The following is a 22,865-nucleotide window of genomic DNA, read 5'->3' as shown; positions in this document are numbered from 1 at the left end:
AGTTTCATGAAATGTGGCAATGAATTACTCAAAGTTTTTTTAAGCCCATTGTATGTTTTTCATCTCCACTTCAATGTGGTTGCCCAGATTTAGCAAAGCTGCAAACTGCCCCAGAAATACAATAAACTAAAGTACCTTGCTGGCCAAAATTGTGTTCTGGCATCCATATGGTTTTATTCAATTTGATTCCTCAACATTATGGCTAAAATCATACCAATCCACATCTACCTGCTATAGAACTGGGAACTAAGTTGTAAAATGCATGAAAATTGTAGCAAAAATTTCCCCCAACACATCTATTATTTTGTTATCTAATGTCAGCACAAGGAAATGAGGCAGACTTTGCTTTTATTTTAGATTTCATGCATAGTAAATAATTCCCTGTTACATTAAGTTTTTCTTGGAAAATCAAGGGATGAAGTCAGTTCCAAAACTACACAGCATGAAACCACAGCCAGGTTTCTGAGAGAACTTCCTGTGTTCATGTTAGTTTTCCCAGTTTTGTTGGAACTACCATGTTGACAGTGTCCCACCAGACATGCTGGAGCCTAACAGCACAGCACACTTGTGTTTAGTTTAAGTTGGATCCCCAGTATTGTGAGGAAGAAGAAAAGAAAAATATAAAATAAAATAAAATAAAGGATTTGCAAGAGTTTGTATACTAGTTCAAATGATAGTTTCATGTGAAATATAAATTAGTTCAATAAGGCACTCTCTTTGTCATAGTCATTCAGGACAGTTGCAATATCGGCTCTGTTTTGCTACCCAAAATTTCCTTACTGCAAAACGAATGCATGGAGCACTTTTAATAAATTCATGGATATATTAAAACTATATAAGATGGCTATAGAAATATTGATTTAACCCAGTGAAATCAGAAACTTGTGACTGCATTGCATCTTAAGTCATAATAAAATCTTGAGAAGGATGATCCAGGAAATCCAACATTTAGATCTCCAGTTAGTGTTTTAAAACAGATACAATGGTCATATTATGGAATTTCTGTAAAATTATGGTACTGTACATGGAAAGCTTAAACAATTTTTGTTATCAGTAATGTCCTCTTAAATAATAGAAACTATTGCCTTCATCTACTCAAAAAATAATAGCTTCCAGAGGAAGGCATAAAAAATTTAAATGACAAAATCGAATTCATCCTTCCAACATAGTGGGGAAATGAACATCTCCTCCTTATCTTGAAAAGTTCATAATATTGTTTGCACAATATCAAAATAAGATGAATTTATACAACACTTTCACAGAAAAAAGCATTTCAGTAAAAATTAAAGTCATATTGAAACAATTATTGTGTTTACGTATGCAAATCTGAATTTAACATTGTCATTATACTATATATTACTTACTGGGATGCATTTAAAATTAACTACAGGACAAAATTAAAAATTACTGTAATTACATTTGTTTTCCATAGACTTAGTCCTACACCTTGGAAGCAGGACTTCTATGTATCCTGGATTTCTTTCTGTGAGATGACTCCAAACAAAGGGGGAAAAGATCTATACACACAAAAGTTATATTTCCAAATTTCAGAGTCACAGCTGTGTTTTGGAAAGTTCATAAAACTTGTACTGCAGACTGTAGAAAGGAATAATTGTGAGGTTATTAAGTGAAAGACAAATACTTCATTGTCGAAATGTTAAGGACTATAATACAGTCCTCATATGGCAATAAAATAGACAGCAGCTTTAGCAAAAACAGCCCCTAGGTGTGAGCTATCAGAGTCAGAGTCTCAGCCCTGCCAACCTCACGGTGCCAGGGGCACCTAGTGTTCCAGAGCCCTGGCCTTGCCCATGTGTAGTGCTCACCAATGCCTCTGCTGCTGATATTAGCTGAGAAGCATGTTTCTAAAGTATGAAAATGTCCTCAGCTTCAGGCTCTGGTGATACATATAGGAACATATTTAGAAGAACACAGATGATGAAATTACTCCTCCATTTATTAGTTCAGGCAGATTATTTCCAAATCTCAGGATACTCAATCCCTGAAGTAAATGATTTGTTTGGCTAATATTTTGCTTACATCAAGACCTGATTAATCGGAAGTGAGGCCTGCTTCATACTATTGTTAGATGAGATGATACAGAAAGTTAAGTTCCTCAGAATTACAAAAGTATTCAGTAAGCAACATGTTCATGGTGCTGGTGATTACAAAGGAGATGCAGCATTTTAGAGACAGCTTGATCCAAAAGATGTACTTCTGCAAAGAATATGCTCACATGTATTCTGCCAATCATGAAAACTTAACTATATTATTCAGGACAAGTTTCCTGAAGTCCTTGAGACTCAAGTTAATCATCTGTATAAAGTCACAATTATGCCTCTCCCATTGAATTATTTATAGTTTGCCTAATACAAAGAATAAGGAGAAACAGACATATGAAATAAATGTTTGTACCTCTTTCATTTTCTCCCTTCTCTAGCAGAATATCTTATCTTCTATTTTGATGCTTGGTAATGAGAGGACATACTGTCCTAACATGTTAACTGAAACAATATTTCTTAAATCTAGAAGATTACAAAGCTGAACCATGGAAAGGAAACCAAATAATGCTAGTACTTAACCAAACCATAACTGATTGGACCATACCATGCATGTAAAGTAGATGGGATGTAAGCAATATGTTGTATTATATTCTATAATCATATTATTATTTCCCAGACATATTAGGGGCATTTGAATTTTGTATTCAATCACCTGGGCACCTGTCCACATGATGAAATGAGAGGAGAGTTAGAAAGAGAGTAAATCCTATTCTTGATATCCTAATACATAGTAAGATCACTATACAATACAATAATGTATTTTTATTTCAAAATAACTAAAGAAAGAATTTTAAATGTTTAAACCTAAAAGAAATGATAAATCTTTATTAATAAATTTTCTAGTTATTTCAATGGGATCATTATATAATGCATACATTTATCACTTTGTAACTTATGCATATGTGCAAATATTTTGTCAATCAAATTTGGGAGAAATCAAATTTGGGAGAAAAACTTTAAACATCTAGTACTGATATTGGCAAATAAATTAAATAACATCCTAATTATAAAATAGTTCAGCTCACAATCATGTAAATGTTATAGATAGCAGTATCTTAAAAAAGTGTACTGAGGAATTAATGACCTACATTTGTTTCAAAATTATATGTAAAATTTTATGTAGGCTCATGAATCTGGATTTATTTTCATCTCCCATTTATGGATGACAAAGTTATATAGATACCAAAAACAAACTTATATTAAGTCTCTTACTAAGGAATGTTTGCTCAAGTTTTTATTTCTTCTTTTTGGTTTTGGGTTTTTCTCATTAATTTTATTGATACATTTTAGGTATACAATATGCTGACATTCATCATGGGGAATTTGTACATTTACATAATATATCTTGTTCTTATTTTTTCCCTATTCCCAAAATGTATTCTTTTTGAAAATACATTTTTATTGAGTTTTTTATATATTCTGCATATTATCTCCTTGCCAGATATATAGTTCACACATAGTTTCTTCTATTTTTAGGTGGCTTCTTAAATCATAAGTCAGTCAAATAATCACCATGCATTTCTAAGTAACTGAAGCAAAAGCATTCAGCTAATTTGTTTTATTCATACTTGTTGGAAGCCACAATATTATGCCCAAAGCATGCTGTAAGCAGTGCAGGCTATAAAGAGTTAAATCCCTTAACTGGCTTACTTTTAAGAAGCGAGTCTGACTGAAGCTACATGACTCACAGAAGCACCTCATGAGCACTACCTAACCACCAATACCACCAGCTAGCAGTCACAGCTGAGTCCAGAGAAATAGCCTGTGAAGCTATGGAGCTCAATCTGTGATAACATACCAGATGAGGTCAGAGTAGCTCGCACCCAAATTCCATTCCCACTTTTAAAACCTTCATAACCAGAAGGACAGTTACTAATTACAGCAATATATTTTGTCTATCTTGTTTCTAATTTCTTTTTTTTTAATCTGTACCGAGTATCAAACTCTGGACCTTGCACTTGGGAGGCAGATGAAGGGCCACTGAGCTAAATCCCCAGCCCTCATCTTGTTTCTTATTTGAAAATGCCTTGTCTATTCTCTTTAAAGCCTTGCCTGCATTAGTTTCCATAGTAACTGCAGGAACCACACATCCTTACATGTAGCTTACCTTTACCCCAACTGATAAACAATAATAAATCAGTGTCTGAGACTGACCAGGCCTTTTACTGGTGATCCACCATTGGCCACCCCAGCTCCCACTTTTCTCTTTAATTCTGTCTTTGAGTTTTCCTTCAGCCTTGCATCTTACACTGAGCAGGAGACTAGAGCCTATTGCAGAGGTCTCATCAAAGCAGGCAAACCATTTCTAGTACTTTTAAAAGTTGGGCAAGATTTTCAACATCTTCCATGCCTGAGCATCTTTGATTTATTAGTTTATTGAGTTACGGAAGTACCATATAGGCTCCCAGCAATGAGGTCACACCATTGGGTTTTCCCAGCTTAATTCTGGTGGTCATCCAGAAGTCTTCAGGTCACAGCTCCCATTTCAGCACACTACGCCACTTACCCCGAAGTCCCTATCTCCTTTATTCAACACAGGGACTCTACTGGATATATCTTGTTCTTTAGGAGGGAAGAAGAAATCTAGCTCACCCTGAGCTGTTTTTTGCTGGATGTTCACTTTTACTATTACAACTATCCCTTTTCTAAATGTATGCTTTTTAAAGCAGACCCTTGGTCTATATCTATGGAAGGTGAACAAGGAAAATTTCTTACAATAAGCTTGTCTTCATTTTTCAGAAATGAGATTTGACACTGAAAACACTCACAAAGGATGTAGTCATGATTCAAAGAAGAAAATAAAACTGAAAGAGCAACCTACATGTAGTCACAGAAGGAGTACTGAATGAAAGACATATATGTTGATTATTTTTGGTATTTAATTATATTAAATACATGAATTATGTTAGAGTATTTTTATATTGCTATTTATTATTTAATTATATCATAAGTTATATGATTTGTATTCTCAGGGTGGGAAAAAATGTCCATTCTGAACAGTGACATTCAGATTCCGGCAAAATTCTTCCTGCTGCCTTTTCTCTACCACTTCAAAGCACGATTGAAAGTGAGTCCAAGGCCTGCAGGAGGGGAGCTTGCTCTGCTCCTTGGCTGCATCTTCTACAGATTCTATTGCTTCTCATATTCCCCGAAGTGGGGAAGCAATTCTGTCTAAGTGCCAGTTGAGAAAGAAAAATGTTGGGAAAGAAAGGATTCAGAAAATGGAAAATTAGTGGAAGGAACCTAAAATATTAGTCTCCAGATAGTATTTCAAACTACAATCTTAGAGATGATTTTTGTAATTTAATACCTTTGTCTTTAGAAAGTGCATGAGTAGCTATTCATGAAAGATATAAATATGAATGTATAATCATACTTTTCCGTTATTAATTCAAGATTTTATTTTTAAAATGTCAAGTTTATATTTGAAAATTATTAAACTTGTACAATAATTTCCCAACAAGAGATAAGAAGTATTCACTGAACAGCTGAGCCTCTATTATTGTTTCTTTATCTGTCATTTTATATTACTGCAAAAATACCTCTCTGAAGAGAGGCTTTTGGATTTTTAGTGGGATTATTCCACTGATGCAAAAAAATTATCTTGTTACAGTCCAAAAATAAAATGAAGAATCTGTTAGTTTCACACTAAATGGAGAATTTGGGAGAGATCTATTATAAATATATTCACTCTGCATGAAGTTACTAAACTTCAAGCAATAAATGAGCACAGGGATGTCAGGACATGCATAAAATTGACAAATAAGACCAAATACAGATTTATTCCAAAATGTCCCAAAGTCTTATGAAAGAAAAATATTTTCTATTATTGCATCAAAACTTGTTTGTTTTTGAAATAACTTCAGATTGTTCCCTTTTTTTCAAAGTTTGAAATGCTTTACAAAAGATAATATTTGAATAGCAATAAGTAAATTGTAAACCCTTCAGTGTTACTACTTACCTTGAAGATTTAAATTGAAAGAAAAATAACATTAACTCAAGAAAATGGGCTAAAATGAAAAACATATTTGGAGCATCTGGAATTACTGTGCATACTAGACAGAGTCTAAAGTTAGACAAACACCTATTAAATTGGAATTCTACAAGTTCATTGAGCATATACCAAGAGAAGTAAAAGATCACACAACGAAGCAGGCAACAGCCATGTTGCTGATGGTTCCTAGTGAATAGAGCAGAGATATCCCTCAACAAAACTAAGAAATCAAAATGTATTCATGCTGCGAATACTAGCCAGGAAAGGAAAAAAGCACACTACTGAGGAGTGTGAAAATGTGGGGAGGATTTTAAAACATATTACACTTACAGAATAAAAGTTAAGATACTAAAATGGTCTAATTTTAGCTTACCTTACTATACAGTTTTAAAGTAAGGCAAACTAAATAATGGGCATGGAAATGAGGCCAGTGGTTGTGTCCTGTGTGTGAACTTTCAATGGCAAAGGACAGGAGGGGCTTTTATGAGGAGGTAGAGGTTATAGCTTGATAATATTTGTAAATTCCAATGGCAGATACTTGTTAAAACTGGTTAAGGAGGGCCAGGGATGTAGCTCAGTGGTTTCTCCACCTGCTGTGCAAGCACAAGGACCCGAGTTCGATCCCCAGTACCAAAAAAAAAAAAGAAATGGTTAAGGAGAAATGCGCAGAACTAAGCATTAAGTGAGTGCAAATTCTGTCTTGATTTGCAACAGATAACAGCAGTTAAGTCTCAAATTGCAGCATTACCTCATTCTTTGAATAGAAAGGTATTGTAAGAGTGACCCAGAAAGTTTTACAAGGATTTGTGATTTACAGATTTTTATAAATACACAAGTTGACTTGGTAATGAAAGCACAGTAAATACTCCCAAAGTATGAAAATTCATTTACAATTTGAAGTGAAATAGAAAAAAGAGATATACTTATAAAAGCTTCCCTGTAGTAAATCTCAAACACATGCTTTGGGAAGCCTTTAAGGTTGGAGAAAATGAACACTGTCAGTCACTTCTTAAGGCAGCACAGTGACTCAGACACTTCCTCAGGGTTCCCTTGACCTAGTTGTTCCTCAGACTGTAGATCACGGGGTTCAGCATAGGGGTGAAGATGGTGTAGAATGCAGACACCACCTTATCATGTTTGGCTGACTTATAGGATGTGGGTCTCACATAGATAAAAATGGCAGCACCTCCCCGCACAGCCAAAAGGGGGGAGCAAGTGGCAAAGGCCTTCTTGCGGGCTTCTGTGGAGCGAATATGCAGGACAGCAGTGAGGATGAGGCTGTAGATCATCAGGATAAGGGACAAGGGGATGAGAAGCATCAGCACGCAGCAGATGTACATGACAGACTCAAAGGCAGAGGTGTCACTGCAGGCCAAGTGCACCAGTGTGGGGTCCTCACAGAAAAAATGATCAATCTCATGTCTGTTACAGAAGGGGAAGCGCAGGGTAACAGCAGCCTGCATGACTCCATCAGCTGCCCCCAGGAGCCAGGGCCCCAAAGCCATTGTCAGACACAATGGCCAGCTCATGAAAGTGGCATATTGCAGCGGGTGGCATACAGCCACATAGTGGTCATAGGTCATAGCTGTTAGGAGGAAGCACTCTCCACCTCCCAGAGTAAGAAGGAAGAAGATCTGCAGCCCACAGCCCACTGGGGAGATGGACTTGTTTCCGGTCAAGTAGGCAGCCGCCATCTTGGGCACAATGGTGCAGACTAGCATCATGTCCGTGAGGGACAGCTGGCTCAGCAGGAAGTACATGGGCGTGTGCAGCTGAGGGTCCTGGTGAATCAGGAGAACCATGAGGCCATTGCCTGTGAGGGAGGTGATCATAACGGCTAGGACAACCCCAAAGAGAATCTGGTGGGCTGTGGTGTGGTTGAAGAGGCCTAGGAGAATGAAATCTGATGTGATGTTTCCATGATCCATGATTTCAAAGAGAATTGACACTGACAATGGAAAAGAGATGAGAGATATCTCAGCATTGCAATGATTCATGTGGAAAATTGACTTTATTATACATAACCTCAAAAAAATTATTTGTGCAAACATGGTGAAAGCTGCTTCAAATCTTTCCTCTGATTTTTGCAAAATGTTTTACCTTATATCTAATAGCTTTAACTGTTTATTTTCTAATCTTTTCAATGTATATACTTCTCACCTAGAATTTTAATTACTATAATGAATACAAATTCGTGATGAAATGAAGGTTGCATTTAAGTGTCATTTCTGCCCTCTGTGATACCAATAAAATTGAAAGAGAAAAAATTATTTCCTTATTTCACTTTTTACATTTGTGCTGGCCTCATATAATAAATAGTCATTATCCTTAGAACATGAATTAAATCCATTTTTAAAAATATATAAAACAGGACTTCTCAAACAGAAAATAAGGTTTTCTTTTTTCAATTGTTTTTATTTTGTAGTGTTCAACCTGCAAGTTGATTTCTTTTCATTTCTTTCTTTAAAGTCTATATTGCATTTACAAATATTTTATAAGGCAAATGAGTAACTGGACTGCTGTTGTAAAAGTTTCATTCTAAAATCTCTGCTTATCATTCAGCTAAACCACAATGTGTTCTAGTGTGTTATCAGTCTTTTACTTTATTCCACATAGCTCATTCACATGCCAATGGTAAGTTTTCTCAATTGTATCTTATTTTCAGTTAACTCACCAAAAGCAAAATTAACATATTCTACAATGTGTGCTAAGCTATCATAAAAAGCAACTAATCCAACATTATTAATGAAAAATCTTGAACATTTACATTTATTTCCTTTGTAAAGCATTGTATTACTGGATGTTTAATTTACAAAATAGTAGAATTCATGTTTCAATAAACTGTGTAAAGTAATTTGATGTCAAAAATGTCTTTGGGGCAGAGTAGTTAAAACATTAAAACTCTAGCCAAGTAGGAAATTAAGAAGATTCTCTGAGGCGTGTTTGGTGGTGATAAAAATTAAATGACAAGACAATATGATGCTCCCTTTCTATGCAGGTTTTTTTTTAAGTGTTTATACTTCCTTAGTACATTTCTGGCATATAACGTATACATCTCTTGTGGGGAATGGGTACATGTATATAACACATCTTCACTCCTGTTTGCATCCTTTTCCCTTCCCTCCCTTCACCTCTCTCCATCTCTTGATCCCCTTTGCTTTTGAGAAAGGACTATCTACTTACTTTCTATTATCCATTTTTTATTTTGCTCTTTATTTCTACTTTGGGTTTCTCATATAACAGAAGCCATGTGATATTTAAGCTTGTGTGTCTTATATATTTTACTTAACATTACGTTCTCAAATTGCATCCATTTTTCTACAAATGACTCAAGTTCATCGTACTTTGTGGCAGAGTAAAAATTCAGTAATGTTGCAGGATAGAAAATCAACACAGAAAAATCAGCAGCATTCCTGTACACTAACAATGAACACAGAGAAATGAATTTGGAAAAATATACCATTCAAATAGCACCAAGAAAAATTAAATACTTAGGAATTAACCTAATTAAAAAATAAAGGACCTCTAGATTGCAAACTACAGCATTCTGAAAAAGCAAACCAGAAAGGACATCAGACAGTGGAAATTTATCTTTGCAAGTTTTTACATGTCATTTTTTATGTATCAAACTTAACCTTGTGAACATTGTGTTAGCTTTCTTTTTGTGCCCTGAAACAAACTGATAAATATTTATTAGTCTAGCTACAAAACATCTTTTTATTTAGTACCTTATATGTATATTGAGTTTTTCATATAAGAGAAACCATGTGATTTTGAAGCTCCTATGTTTGAGGACTTCAATTAACCTTGTGGTCCAAATGTGCATCCATTTCCCTACGAATGACTCAAGGTTATATTTCGTTATGGCAGAGTAGTGCTTCATTGTATACATTGTTTTAAACAAAGCTTTTACATTCATATGACAGTTTAAAAAGACAATTTTTATGTGTAGATCATCTTAAAGTATAATTTTATATTGAAAAGAAAAATATATTGACAACTGCAGTTGTTATGAACAAGAGGTTATTTGTAGTTTTATATAAAATGTCAACTGGATCAACTAAATCCAAAGCCTGTCTCTATTACAGCAGCTTTAAGTCTGATTTTACTGTTTAAATATTTGAACACTCCTAACCTAGATGATCTTCGTCCTTTGGGATATCAAGTAAATATTGCTTCTTAAAAGAAACTAACTTCTAAATGTACCTTTCACTGGCGAAATCAAAATACTGGTTTCCTCGTGAATCAGTGTTCACATTGTAAGTGCTGACAGAGATGTGAATAGCAGAAGAAGATAACTCACTGGCTGTGTAGAGATTTCTGCCAGAATGAGCTCTGCCCCTGCTTCTGGGGAGAGTGAGTTTAATCACTTCTTCTGATAAGCATTAATCAACACAGTGCAACTTTTGGTTCTGTGCTGTAATTGACGTGGAACACATATGCTTTAAGACTGTAATGTTTTGTGCATTGATATTTTCAATTTGCTTAACCTCTGTGCTGCTAAGATTTTGCTGTCCAAGCTCCATTAATTTTTACAATTGTAAATAATAATTTCAATAAAACCAATGGTGACAAACAAAGCTAGATTCTTGCTTATGAAGTTATGTGCCTATAATAAAGTAAAATTGAAACCTACCAAGTTCATAACATTTTCTCTGGCATTCATTGATTAAGCAGGATGACTTTCTTATGTACCATGCAAAACAACTAATCAGGTCTATTAGGAGGAGACACTGAGTCTTTGCATGGAAATATAACTAAATCTAGAGATATTTATAAATTTAGTATGGCTTTGCAGAATCGCACATTGAAAATAATACTGATTTTCTTAGATCTCCCTGAATATAAGGTGATAATGCTAGATGCGCATATTTGTTAAGAGCAGCAAGATGCTTTGCTGTAACCAGAACTGTCTCCACATATATACAACTTTAGCTAGGCAAGGACTTAATACATCTAACTTGTTTGTTATACCATGAAATAGGGTTAGTTTATTTTCCAGTCCCATAAGAAGCTATACTGTGAAGGGCATCATCATGTCAGATCTGCTGATGCCCAATCTATGCTAGCTGTTGAATAATGTCCCCACACCTGCAGAGACATGGGAGTGAATTAATCCACTGTGACATGGTCTAGTTTAACCAAGGTGGCAGCAGAGGCATTCCCTTTATCTGCACTGACACATCTATCCCAAAATTAAATGCAGATCATGAAGGGAAAATGTATTGCAATAGGAGCACACAATCCTTAGTGACATCACTTGAGCCACATAATTGTACCTGCAGCACAGTGCTTAGGATTTCAGTTACTTGCTTCACATTCAGCATTGTGGAAGCACATTTTCTTCCTTGAATGTATTCTGCATTTCCATACAGTGTGCTTTGCACACCCTGCCTTACAGGGCCTCCCCATGCCACCCAACTGCACAGAATCCTGACTCACTTTCCAGAAAGACCTCAGAGCTCTCCTAACCCGGTCCTCTCCATGACTCCAGCCTCCTACATTTGAAGATTGGGTGAACTTTAGGTCTATTGTGAAGCCACACATGTGAGCATGTGGGGAAGGTTCTGAACTTCACGTGTGCTGGTCTAGCAATCTTTGAACATGTACTCAGGGCAGAGCCCATAAGCCCAGGCACACTGATCTGCATCCACCCACCGTGTCCAGTGCTGAGATTTTCATCTCCCTCCCCCTGCAAGGCAACCACTATTCTGCTTTCTTTCTCTCTGAATTTGACTTTGCTAAGAATTTTGTGAAAATGGAATCATGCAGTACTGTGTGTGTTTGTGTGCATGTGTGTGTTGGTATGTTTGTGTGTGTGATTGTTTTGTTTAACTGAGCATAAGACTTCCAATGTTTGTCTATCATTTATCAGAAATTCCTTCACTTTTAAGTGTGAATATAACAGTCCATTTTTTGTTATTTATTCACCCATCTGCCTACACTTTTATGGCTTTTATTCAATTTATTGATATGTATCAATTTTACAACAGAGGTTAGACTTTATTATTTTAATTAGGTAACTGAATGAAAGGCATTCATAAAATTTAGCTAATCATTTCTTACCATCATGCAAAAGAAGTGCATGTGCTTCTAAAGAATTATGTCCATAAAACACATTTTTTATTGTGAAGTTTGTAGTTAAATAATTTGTAAAACCTTTAGGCATTAGCTCTTCACATTTGGACTTTATTGTTATTTTTTTGGTCTGATTTGTTCAATTTTTTTCCTTAAATTCTTTTATTGGTGAATTTAGGTATACAATACATTTACATTTATCATTAGATGCTTGTACCTGTATAGGATGTATCTTGGTTCTTATATTTTTCCCCACTACCTGTTCACCCTTCACCCCCTCCACCCTTCCCTAAGGGAAAGGAAAGAAGGGAAAGGAAAAATTATGAGAAAAGAAAATAATGGAAATGAAATCTATGTACTTTATTATTATATGAAATGAATATATAACAGTGATTGGTATTGTCTATCGAATTGTCTCATCAGAATGCTGCAAGACTTACCCAATTTGATTAAAAAATCAATTGAATATGTTAGTAAAATAAAATCAATGAATCATGATATTTCACTAAGGTGTGATAATGTTGAATTATTTGTTTTTATTAAAATTACCATTTGTATTTTGTAATAGTGTCACTGAGACACGTGGCCATTAATTAAAGTATTTGTAAGCCTATAGAACAATGAGATTCCTTCAGAAATTATCTTAAAATTGGGTCATAGATAAAAATTGTGGTTAAAATGAAAAACAGAACTGACTCACCTCCTGTAAATCAAATATCTGCAATGTGTTTAAAAGAACAAATAAAAACCCAATATTGACAAGGGTAGAAGAGGCAAAACCCACTACCCTGAAAACTATGTGTATATTTTTTACCCCTTTATTATGGCTTCACAAAGCTAGAGAATTTCCAGTTATATTTTCTTCTCTTGCCACAGTCTTTTCCATACACTGGTCAGTGAACTGAGGCATCCTCAGGGTAAGTCACACTCATTTTCTCTGCAAAGCCCCTGGAAGCCACGAACACAACCCTTCCCTCCATCATCATTATCTTTCTGAATGGTAATAGAAAATTAAGAAATATGTCTGTTATTTTCTTTGCTGTATATTATTGATCCCTGTTGTAAAACTGCAATATAAAACTGTAAAACTTTTCCCCAGTCTACTACATTTTTATTCAACTTCTTATGTAAAAATGAAATAGTAACAGCTAAAGTTTTTGACAAAACTGACAGTTGAACACAAGCGTTCTACACTCATGAATGTGACACCTGGCCTTAAGTTTCAGAGGGTAGACAGCTAAGGACAAGGGTTCACTTGCACAAATATAGAGGAAGTGGTTGTCTGAAATTTTGGGAGTTCAATTTCCACAAGCAAATCATTGAATGTGAAGAGAAAAGCATGATCCACTCACATAAGAGGGAAAGGCTGTCATCCCAGCAGTCTGGAACAACCTCCTTCCTCAGCATCATTGTCCTGACATGGCTGAGGCTGTCCAGTCCAGCTGTGTGGGCTTCCCCTATATAAGTGTCTGAGGGGGAGTGGCATGGCACCTTCTTTGGTGAAAATATTATCTCATAATTATTCCAGACCTGCGTAAGTCTGCCACTTTGAATACCAAAAATGTGTTGCTTCTTTGGGCATTTGAAAGATGTCCAGAATTTCAAAGGATGTGCTTTCGGAGAAGTGTGAAAAAAAGACAGAAACTTTGAGGGGGAAAAGTAAAATGTAGATAATTGTATTTGAAAGGAATTATGATTATAAAATGCATTAAGGGGAGAAGTGATGGGCTTCTCACATTCCTTATCCAATGGGAAGAGGACACTGAGAGACAACCTTTCATCCACAACAGTAACTGCAGTGACATGAAGCCATGGGACACGTCGGCTGTGTTTTTCTGCTTAAAATAATTTTACCACAATCATTTGAGTATTGCAAGTATAATCATTTGCATCCATGCAGTATAATTTTACTTTAATGTTGTAGAGTCTTAATCCATCCAGCACAGTAAAGGGAACAGCAACAGAAGTGGCTGCAGACAGTGTTCATTCCTCCTAGGGTGCTGCTGGTCAGTTTCCATTGGGACTGCACCTCATTTTTTTATTATTTATTTTAGTATGTTTAGAATAGGGCCAGGACCTTATGTCCCAGTGACATCTTTTGCAACTTCTGTGATGTTGAGCTGGTCTGTGAGTATATATGAACTTCAGATTTCACAACTGTAGAAAGGAAGTTTTTTAAAAAAAACTGTCCTCAAATAGTTGATAAGGAAAACTGCCTTTTATTGCTTGCTATGAGGACTCTGCCAATTTATTTGCTCAGAAGGGAATTATATGTCAGGGCAAGGCCACCTGCCTTAGAATGAATCTTATCTAAGTGCCCCATCCTGCACTAACTGAGAACATAATGATCTCTCATGTGTGCAGCTACAACTTTGGTCAATTCACCCCCTGCCTGTGAACACCTCGGGTCCCAGCTGAATGTACATAGCATGCCACAGACACTATTTCCAGTTGCAAACAACACTTTCAAAAAGAGTTTTTGGTACAGTTATTCATAATGAAGATATTTTCCTTTTCCTCTCAAGACTTCATCAAGACAATGCTATAGTGACAGGGTCCTCACTGTCATTTGGAGAGAAAACACTAGGGTAATGAAGATCAAAACAGAAAGAGTGTGAGAACAAGGGCCAGGGAAATTCTGAGTCTGGTGAGCAGAAGGACCTAAATTCACTCCTGCCTCAGGAAGCAGAGAGGCCTTTGAAGCCAGTGCCTGAGTTGAGATCAATGAAAGACTGAGAAAATGGTGGGTGCAAGGAGTGCATCCCACTCTCCATCACACACTCTTGGGGGTGAGGAGTTTCCAGGCTTCTCACTGAGGCTGCAACTGCCAGAGGGCAGCAGGCCCGAGCCAGGCCATGAAATATTTGTGTGCTGCTGCTCATTTTCGAGACTGGGAAACAGGTGCAGAGATAAGCAGTGGGGAAGTGCAGGGGAGAAGTTCAAGGTCAGAGTCTGTGAAGGGAAGCAGAACAGGACACAGAGAGACACTGACTGCTGTCCAGACACAGCTGAGGCCCCAGCTATGCTGGGAGGAACTCCTGGTGGTCACTGTGATTTGTCTCTCAGTAGAGAAGGTGGCCTTGCCCTTCTGTCCCATGAGGTGATTGACACAATGTGGCTCACCCCTAAGGGGGGACCCTGACTTGCCCTGGCCATTTTACCTCAGCCAAGAAAAACACCTTGAGAGTCCTCATATAACAGCTGTCAGATTCTAAGTTTCCAGTGTGGGGAGTGATGACCCTGCCCAAGTTCTTCTGATCTGAAGAGTCATGGAGAACACAGAGTCAGGCTCATTGCTCTGGAGTAGTCAGGATCAATGACAAGTCAGAAGGAAGGGGAGTCTGAGCCCTTCCCTCAGTTCAGTTCTGCAGTGCACACAGGAGGCATCTAACAACCATGACTGGTCCTCCAGTGGAGACAGCCCTTGGGAGGTCTAGGTCTAGCTCAGGGGCTGTGGAATTGCCCACATCCTGGCCTGTGGAGCTCATGAGAGCTGGGAGCAGCTCTTCCCTTTGTATAGGAAAGATGTCAAAGATATGTTGAGGAAAAGCACACATTTTCCAGCTGAGTCAGTGGGAGAAGAGATTAGAGGACAATAATGTGATAAAGCCATGACCAGCATCTCTACATAGCTGAGTTCTTTGTGTACATCTGACTGATACAGGATAAGGAAGTAAGTCCTTTGAGAAAAACCCTAGTTGACAACAAAGGCATAGGCCTGGGTACTGTGGAGGTGGAACCCTTGTTTCAGGTGACAGGTCCCCCTATCACTGATGAGCCTGACATTGAGGGTGGACTTGAAACAGGAAACCAGCTAATGAACTGAGTGGTCTTTGCATGGTGGTGCCTGACATCAGTCTTCTACTCTTTCCCTATTTGTATTGTTTTTTCTCAATCAAGCAATTACCCTATGTCTTTTTCTAGCTTGTAGAGCTGTAGGAGAATACCACAGAATGGGTAAAATGCAAACTCAGATCAGTATTTTCTCACAGTTCTGGAGATTCTGATGTTCACAGTCATGCTGCTGCGTCTGGAAGAGCTCTGTGGCTACATCGTCACATGTCAGAAGTCAGGGGACAGGAAAGGACCAACTTCCACTTTTATGATGTCAACAATCTCGTCTAATAGCACAGATAACTCATAGCCTAGTCACACATCAGGTGCCTGCTACAAACACTGTTAGAAGCACAATTAAATTTCAACATGATTTCTGCAGGCAACAAATTTTCAAACCACTATCCTGGCTTGTTGGGACATCCCACCAAGCTAACCACTCTGGGATGCTAAAGCAAGAGGATAGCAAGTTTGTGTGCAGCCTCATTATCTTAACAATTTAGACTGTTTCAAAATAAAAATGGACCAAGAATGTTGCTTTGTGTGAAGGCCCCTAGTGCTATTAACAAACAAACAAGCAGAACATAGCAAGCGGGTAGTGGCACACATATCTATGTTAAGAGAGTCATGGTCTTCTGATGTATGCCCATTGATTAAGGGCCAACTTCTCACTTCGTAACTCAGGTTCACCGTGACTCTAAAGTAAACAAGTATACGAGGTACTATGTGACCCCTACTATCACATAATTGTTTCATTCCACTTATTGTGGAGCTTGGGTTTCATAATACCGTCTTTTACTATCAATCTTGGCAAAAGGGGAGGGGACACTTAATGTAAACTGAAATTCACTTTTCCTGAGGATCACGGTCACTTGGCTTGCATAATACGCCAGTTCAAACTTTCCCAAGTGTCTGTTCTTTTTTACTGGAGTGTTCATAATGGTGAGTCTTCACTGCTGTTTCATCCATTGTAGGTTTCTATAATGTCTAGGTTTATGTGTCATCTTGGCTCATCTATACTTCCCAACTATTTAGTATTCAGTATTTAATCAAATATTTATTTATATTTATTGTATAATCAAATACTAGATTAGGATTTTCTGTATCTATGATTTTTGTACCTATGATTAATATCAGCAGTCAGTTGACTTTAAGCAAAGCAGATAATTCATAAATAGGTGAGTGGTTCTTGTGCATGTATATGCATACAAATAAGTGCAAAATAGATGACATGTAAATAGGAAGTAGGAAGAAGTTCAAATAATTCCCCAAAATACCTGTTCTGTTGTTTTAAGAATATTTTAAGAAGGGCAGGGACCCGCCCCGGGTGCACATGTGGCCGCAGACACCACCGCTGAGCTGTCCGGGGGCAGCCACACCCTGGTCAGGTGATGTGTGGCGAGGGTGCGCCCGCCCTGCCTGCACCTGCCCCCCACGCCATGGTGCATGTTCGCCTCCTGCCACTGTGTGCCGAGAGGCAGCAGCACCATGAAGATGATCCACTTTCATAGCTCCAGCATCAAATCATTCCACCAGGAGATGAAATGCACCATCCGGCTGCTGGAGGACATGGAGATCTCCTGCCACATTCGGAAGGAGACCAAAGGGCAGTTTCTTATCGACCACATTTGCACCTACTACAGTCTGCTGGAGAAGGAGTACTTTGGCATTTGCCATGTGGACCTGGAGAAGCAGAGGCACTGGCTTGAACCAAACAAGTCCATCTCCAAGCAAATGAAATCTCATCCACCATACACCATGTGCTTTAGAGTGAAATTCTACCCACATGAACCCTTGAAGACTAAAGAAGAGCTCACAAGACATCTTTTGTATTTGTAGATTAAACGTGATATTTTTCATGGTCGACTTCTGTGCTCCTTTTCTTATGCTGCCTACCTGGGTGCCTGTATAGTTCAAGCTGAGCTTGGTGATTATGATCCTGATGAGCATCCTGAGAATTACATCAGTGAGTTTGAGATTTTCCCCAAGCAGTCACGGGAGCTGGAAAGAAAAATCATGGAAATTCATAAAAATGAACTCAGAGGCCAGAGCTCACCAATTGCTGAGTTTAACTTACTCCTGAAAGCTCACACTTTGGAAACTTATGGGGTAGGTCCTCACCCATGCAAGGATTCAACAGAAACAACAACGTTTTTAGGATTCACTGCTGCAGGCTTTGTGGTATTCCAGGGAAATAAGAGAATCGCCTTGATAAAATGGCCAGATGCTGCAAATTGAAGTGTTAAGGGAAGACATTTTATGTGATTGGCATGCAGAAGCAGAAAAAAGCCATGTTGACATTCCACAAGTCAACACCAGCTGCCTGCAACCATCTCTGGAAGTGTGGGATGGAGAACCAGGCCTTTTATAAGTGTGCAAAGTCCAGTCAGATCAAGACTGTGTCAAGCAGCAAAATATTTTTTAAAAGAAGTAGATTTCGATATAGCAGCAAAGTTGCCAAAGAGGTGGTGGAAGCAAGCTCCAAAATCCAGAGGGAGCCTCCTGAGGTGCACAGATGCTATGTTGTGATCCAGAGTGTTTGGGTCTGAGGATGTTTGAGAACTCCATTTTCTTTCACTGAGTTGCATTAGGACACGTGGACATTTATCATGACCTTGAGGATGAGAAGGGCCATGTCCTGAGAGTTACATCGTCTTTACTCAGACTTAACCCACTTTGTGTTTCCAGAGGCAGTGCCCACACTGGTAGCCTCTGAGAGGGAGGCTGGTGAGCACGGTGGACACCAACTCCATCTGGCTGTGTCTGTTTGCAGAATCAGCATCACTCAGAGCCACAGTTCACACTCCTTGAACAAGCATCTCATCATCAACATGGAGCCCCTGCAGCTCTTCTTTCCTTCCCCCACTGAGCAGGATGAGGATCTTCCTCTGGGAGAGGATGTCCCATTGCCTAAAGAGGACATTTCTGTTCCATTGATCTCCTGCTCTCCAGTGAAGGAAGCCCAAGGATATGAAGAGCCCCCAAGTGAAGAGGAAGATAAAATCAATGAAGATCCCTTAGCCATTTCCGAACTAGCATACAACCCAAGTGCCAGCCTGCTCCCCACCCCAGTTGATGACGATGAGATTGATAAGCTGGTTTTTTTTTTTTTTTTTGGTACCGGGGAGCAAACTTGGGTCCTTGAGCTTGTGCAGCAGGCAGTGAAACCACTGAGCTAAATCCCTGGCCCCTGATAAGCTGTTTGACTGTTCATCTAGGCTCGAGTTGGAAAGAGAAGACACAGATTCGTTTGAGGAACTGGAAGCAGACAAAAATGCCTTTTTGATTGCCAAGGAACAGGAGCTGAAGGAGGCTAGCCAAACTTTGTCATGGAGCTATGACATTCTGAACAGCTATTTTCAGGTGAATCTGCTGGTCAGGAGTTTTTCCAGGCTCCTTTTGGTGGGCCTGGGATTGCTGCTCTTTGTATTTCCCTGCTCCTCCTCCTTTTGGAGTCAGGTACTGATCTGTCCTTCTTATGTGAAATCCGCCAGACACCAAAGTTTGAGCAGTTTCATAATGAATACTACTGTCCCCTCAAGGAGTGGGTGGCTGGGAAGGTCAACCTCATGCTCTACATGCTGGGCTGCTCATGAAGGTGACACATTATATGACTAAGAGCTATATTCAATAGTAGCATGTTCTCTTTTCAGTAGATACCTGGTTCTGAATGGTCATGGGATCATCAACAAATGATCCTTTCTCATGACTGATTACTCTAATTCTTAAGTTAGCATTCCATAATTCAATACACTTAAATAAATTTAAATCAAATGTAGTTATTTTAGTTATAGGTCAGAATGATGGCCCTTAAACAAAAACATGTTTATTTTTTAATGTAGGGTAGACATCTTTATCTGTTCTATCATAATACATAATGATACATTGGACAAATTAGATTTTCCTGCTTTTAGTAGTTGGCACCACTACAAGCTATAAGATTCAGAATCAGAATTTTTAGGAAAAACCCAAGGGAAAGTTTTTGAATATAATCCTTAGCAAACACAATGTCTTCTAACCAATGCCTATACAACTAAATTTATGCTGGGCTTTTCTTTTTTTAAAAAAAAATATATTTTCAAGTGTTCAAACTATTTTGGTAAATTTTTAGCAAAAAAAAAAAAAATAACGCTCCTGGAATTATTTAAGTATACACATTGCAAAACTAATGCACAAAGGTGTATCAGGAATTTTCTAATGTTTCAGCACTGGTTTGTTTTTCACAATATTTTTGGCTGAACTCTCTCATAATTTGTTATTATCTGCATATAAGATAGAAAAATGGGTAGAAAGACATTGTAGTAAGTAAGCACCCAAAACAGATGATGGAACTAGAGGACATAGAACTCAAGAGCCCAGAGTTGACAAGGGAGGTGCATTTTTCAAAGTTTTGGACAAGATGATTTGGTATTTTTCCTTTGCATTCTGTCCACATATTTGGTCCTGGGAAAGGAGACTGTTCTTAAAGGAAAGTGAAACTTTAAAGGAAAAATGGTAAAAGATATGCTAGTTCACTGCTTATTATACAGTAACACAAGAGTGGAGGCAGATGTGAATTGGAAAAATAGAAAGTGGCAAAGGAGAGTTCCGGTGAGTGTGGTACGCAAGTGGTGGTAGGCAGATGGTCTCAAGGAAGCTCTAATGACACAAAGCATGCAGCAATGTAAAGAGCACTGCCCTTGCTATCCGAGGTGAGACAAATGTGTTTAAGTCGATATAGAAGTGGAGAAACTTTAAGGCAAATATTTAGTCCCTCATGCCATTCATTGTGATTCTGTGGAAAAAACTTCAAAAAATGGTGTGTGTGTGTGCATGAGAGAGAGAGAGAGAGAGAGAGAGAGAGAGAGAGAGAGAGAGAGAGAGAGAGAGAGAGAGAGAGAGAGAAAGAAAGAAAGAAAGAAAGAAAGAAAGAAGAAAGAAAGAAAGAAAGAAAGAAAGAAAGAAAGTGAACGAACAGCCTTTTGATGCCAATGATTGTCCTTTTCAGTGAACTCTTATCCTTGCCTGGTTTCCTTAAGATTGAAGCTCATTCATAATTGGGGCTTCCACTAAGAAAATTCAGAGGGCTTATCAGATGTCAAATCAATTCAGCTTCAGTATAGATGACAACAAAAGGGGACAAATGAGCAGACAAAGCAGGAGCCAAATCCTCCAGTACTTTACTTCATACCTTCAAATCCATGAGAACAGGGTCCAGTGTTTTCCTATGCACAATACTGACCAGCAATGTGGGAAAGAAGGGTTGGAAGCTCACAGCTTGGAGCATATGATTGCTCCATGGGTTGAGAACACACCATTGTTTACAAAGAGTTATGGAGTCGCTCGGAACACCTCGAATCAGCCTGCTGCAGACAGGCAGGTCGTTGCACGCCCTACCGAGGTCTCAAGTCATGCAGAAGACACTGAATCACCCCACTGCAGACAGGCAGCCACCTGGTTCCACACTACAAAGATGCAGAGGACACCAGACCAAGGTTCTGAGTCCCGCTGCTCCCAGCCCAGAGGTAGGGGCTTCTGAGCTGTCATCCCACTGCCCCTGGTCCAGAGGAAGGGGCTTCCCAGTCACCATCCTTCCTGCTTCTCCCAGCCTAGAGGAAAGGGCTTTCGGGCCACCTACTGTCCTGCTCCTCCTGGCCCCGAGGAAGGGGCTTCCTGGCCACCATCCCTCCCGCTGCTCCCAGTCCACAGGAAAGGGCTTTTGGGTCACCATCTCTACCACTGCTCCCGGCCCCTGTCCCACCTCTCCCAGCTCAGAGGAGGTAATCCATTGCAGGTGCTAACAGCCCCCCACCCCAGTTGAAATGAGAAAACACGTAAATACATCTCAAAACCAGACTTCCAGATCACCTACAGCAACCCCAAAGGGAAATGAGATGGAATTACTCAACCACCTGGACCCACTGAACTGGCAACCAAAGGGGATCTGGAAAAAATGAAATCAGAAATAATTTCTCAGCTAACAGGAGAAATTGTGCCCCTAGTGCAAAACATGATTAATAAATCTAGAGAGGAGCTCAGAAACATGATGGAATCCCAACATAAGAAACAAATGGAATCCATAAAACAGATGCAAATAGATTTCCAGGACATGAAAAACTCCATTGAAAGTCTACACAGCAGAATGAGCCAGTGTGAGGACAGAATTTCAGATATAGAAGATAAGATTGCAATTAGTGACCAGGAAAAGAAAAATGGCTTCAAAATTAGAAGGGAACATGAGAAATCAATCCAGCAGCTGCTAGATGATGCAAAGAAGAATAGCATAAGACTGACTGGGCTCAATGAAGAAACAGGAGAGAGTGGAGATGACATAAAAAATCTCTTCACAAAAATAATGGCAGAAAACTTCCCAAGCAGGGGAAAAGAGCTTGACATACAGATAAGTGAGGCATATAGGACTCCAAATAGTCTTGATCAAAAAAATCTACACATAAGCATATAATTGTTAAGATTCCAGAAACTCAACAGAAGAACAAAGTTCTACATGTAATTAGAGAAAAGAAAGAAATCACATACAAAGGAAAGCCCATCAGAATCACAGCAGACTTCTCAACACAAACCATGTATCATGTATTTTTATCTGTGCTTGGAGCATATTGTAAAATGTTATGTATTTGGAGTATATTTTGTGGTTTGTCTAATACTTATAAATATAACTGTGGGGAGAATTCACAATGAGTTGATTTGACTGAAATCCAGAGATATGGAGCCATGATACTGTGATTGGAGCCTTATCTTTGTATAGTGAAATTTGCATTTTTATGTCAACATTGAAATTGTTTTAAATGTCAGTATGGTAGCAGAAATCCCTAATAAACATACTCTGGAGTAAAATTTTTTTAAAAAGAATATTTTAAAATGTATGTTAGTTTGTTTCATTTATACTACTAGTTTCT

At 38.3% G+C, this 22,865-nt stretch overlaps 2 pseudogenes; one reads left to right on the top strand and one right to left on the bottom strand.

The window, feature by feature from the left end:
* Positions 1-7,055: 7,055 nt before the first annotated feature.
* Positions 7,056-8,003, bottom strand: LOC101703029 (olfactory receptor 2T8-like; annotated as a pseudogene).
* Positions 8,004-17,415: 9,412 nt separating this feature from the next.
* Positions 17,416-19,565, top strand: LOC101703372 (FERM domain-containing protein 3-like; annotated as a pseudogene).
* Positions 19,566-22,865: the final 3,300 nt, after the last annotated feature.

The sequence above is a fragment of the Heterocephalus glaber genome, unplaced genomic scaffold (genome assembly GCF_053883595.1).
Source record: "Heterocephalus glaber isolate CG9 unplaced genomic scaffold, H.glaber_assembly_v1.0 deba00001673, whole genome shotgun sequence".
Classification (NCBI taxonomy): Eukaryota; Metazoa; Chordata; class Mammalia; order Rodentia; family Bathyergidae; genus Heterocephalus; species Heterocephalus glaber.
This window is presented reverse-complemented; position numbering and strand designations above follow the sequence as displayed.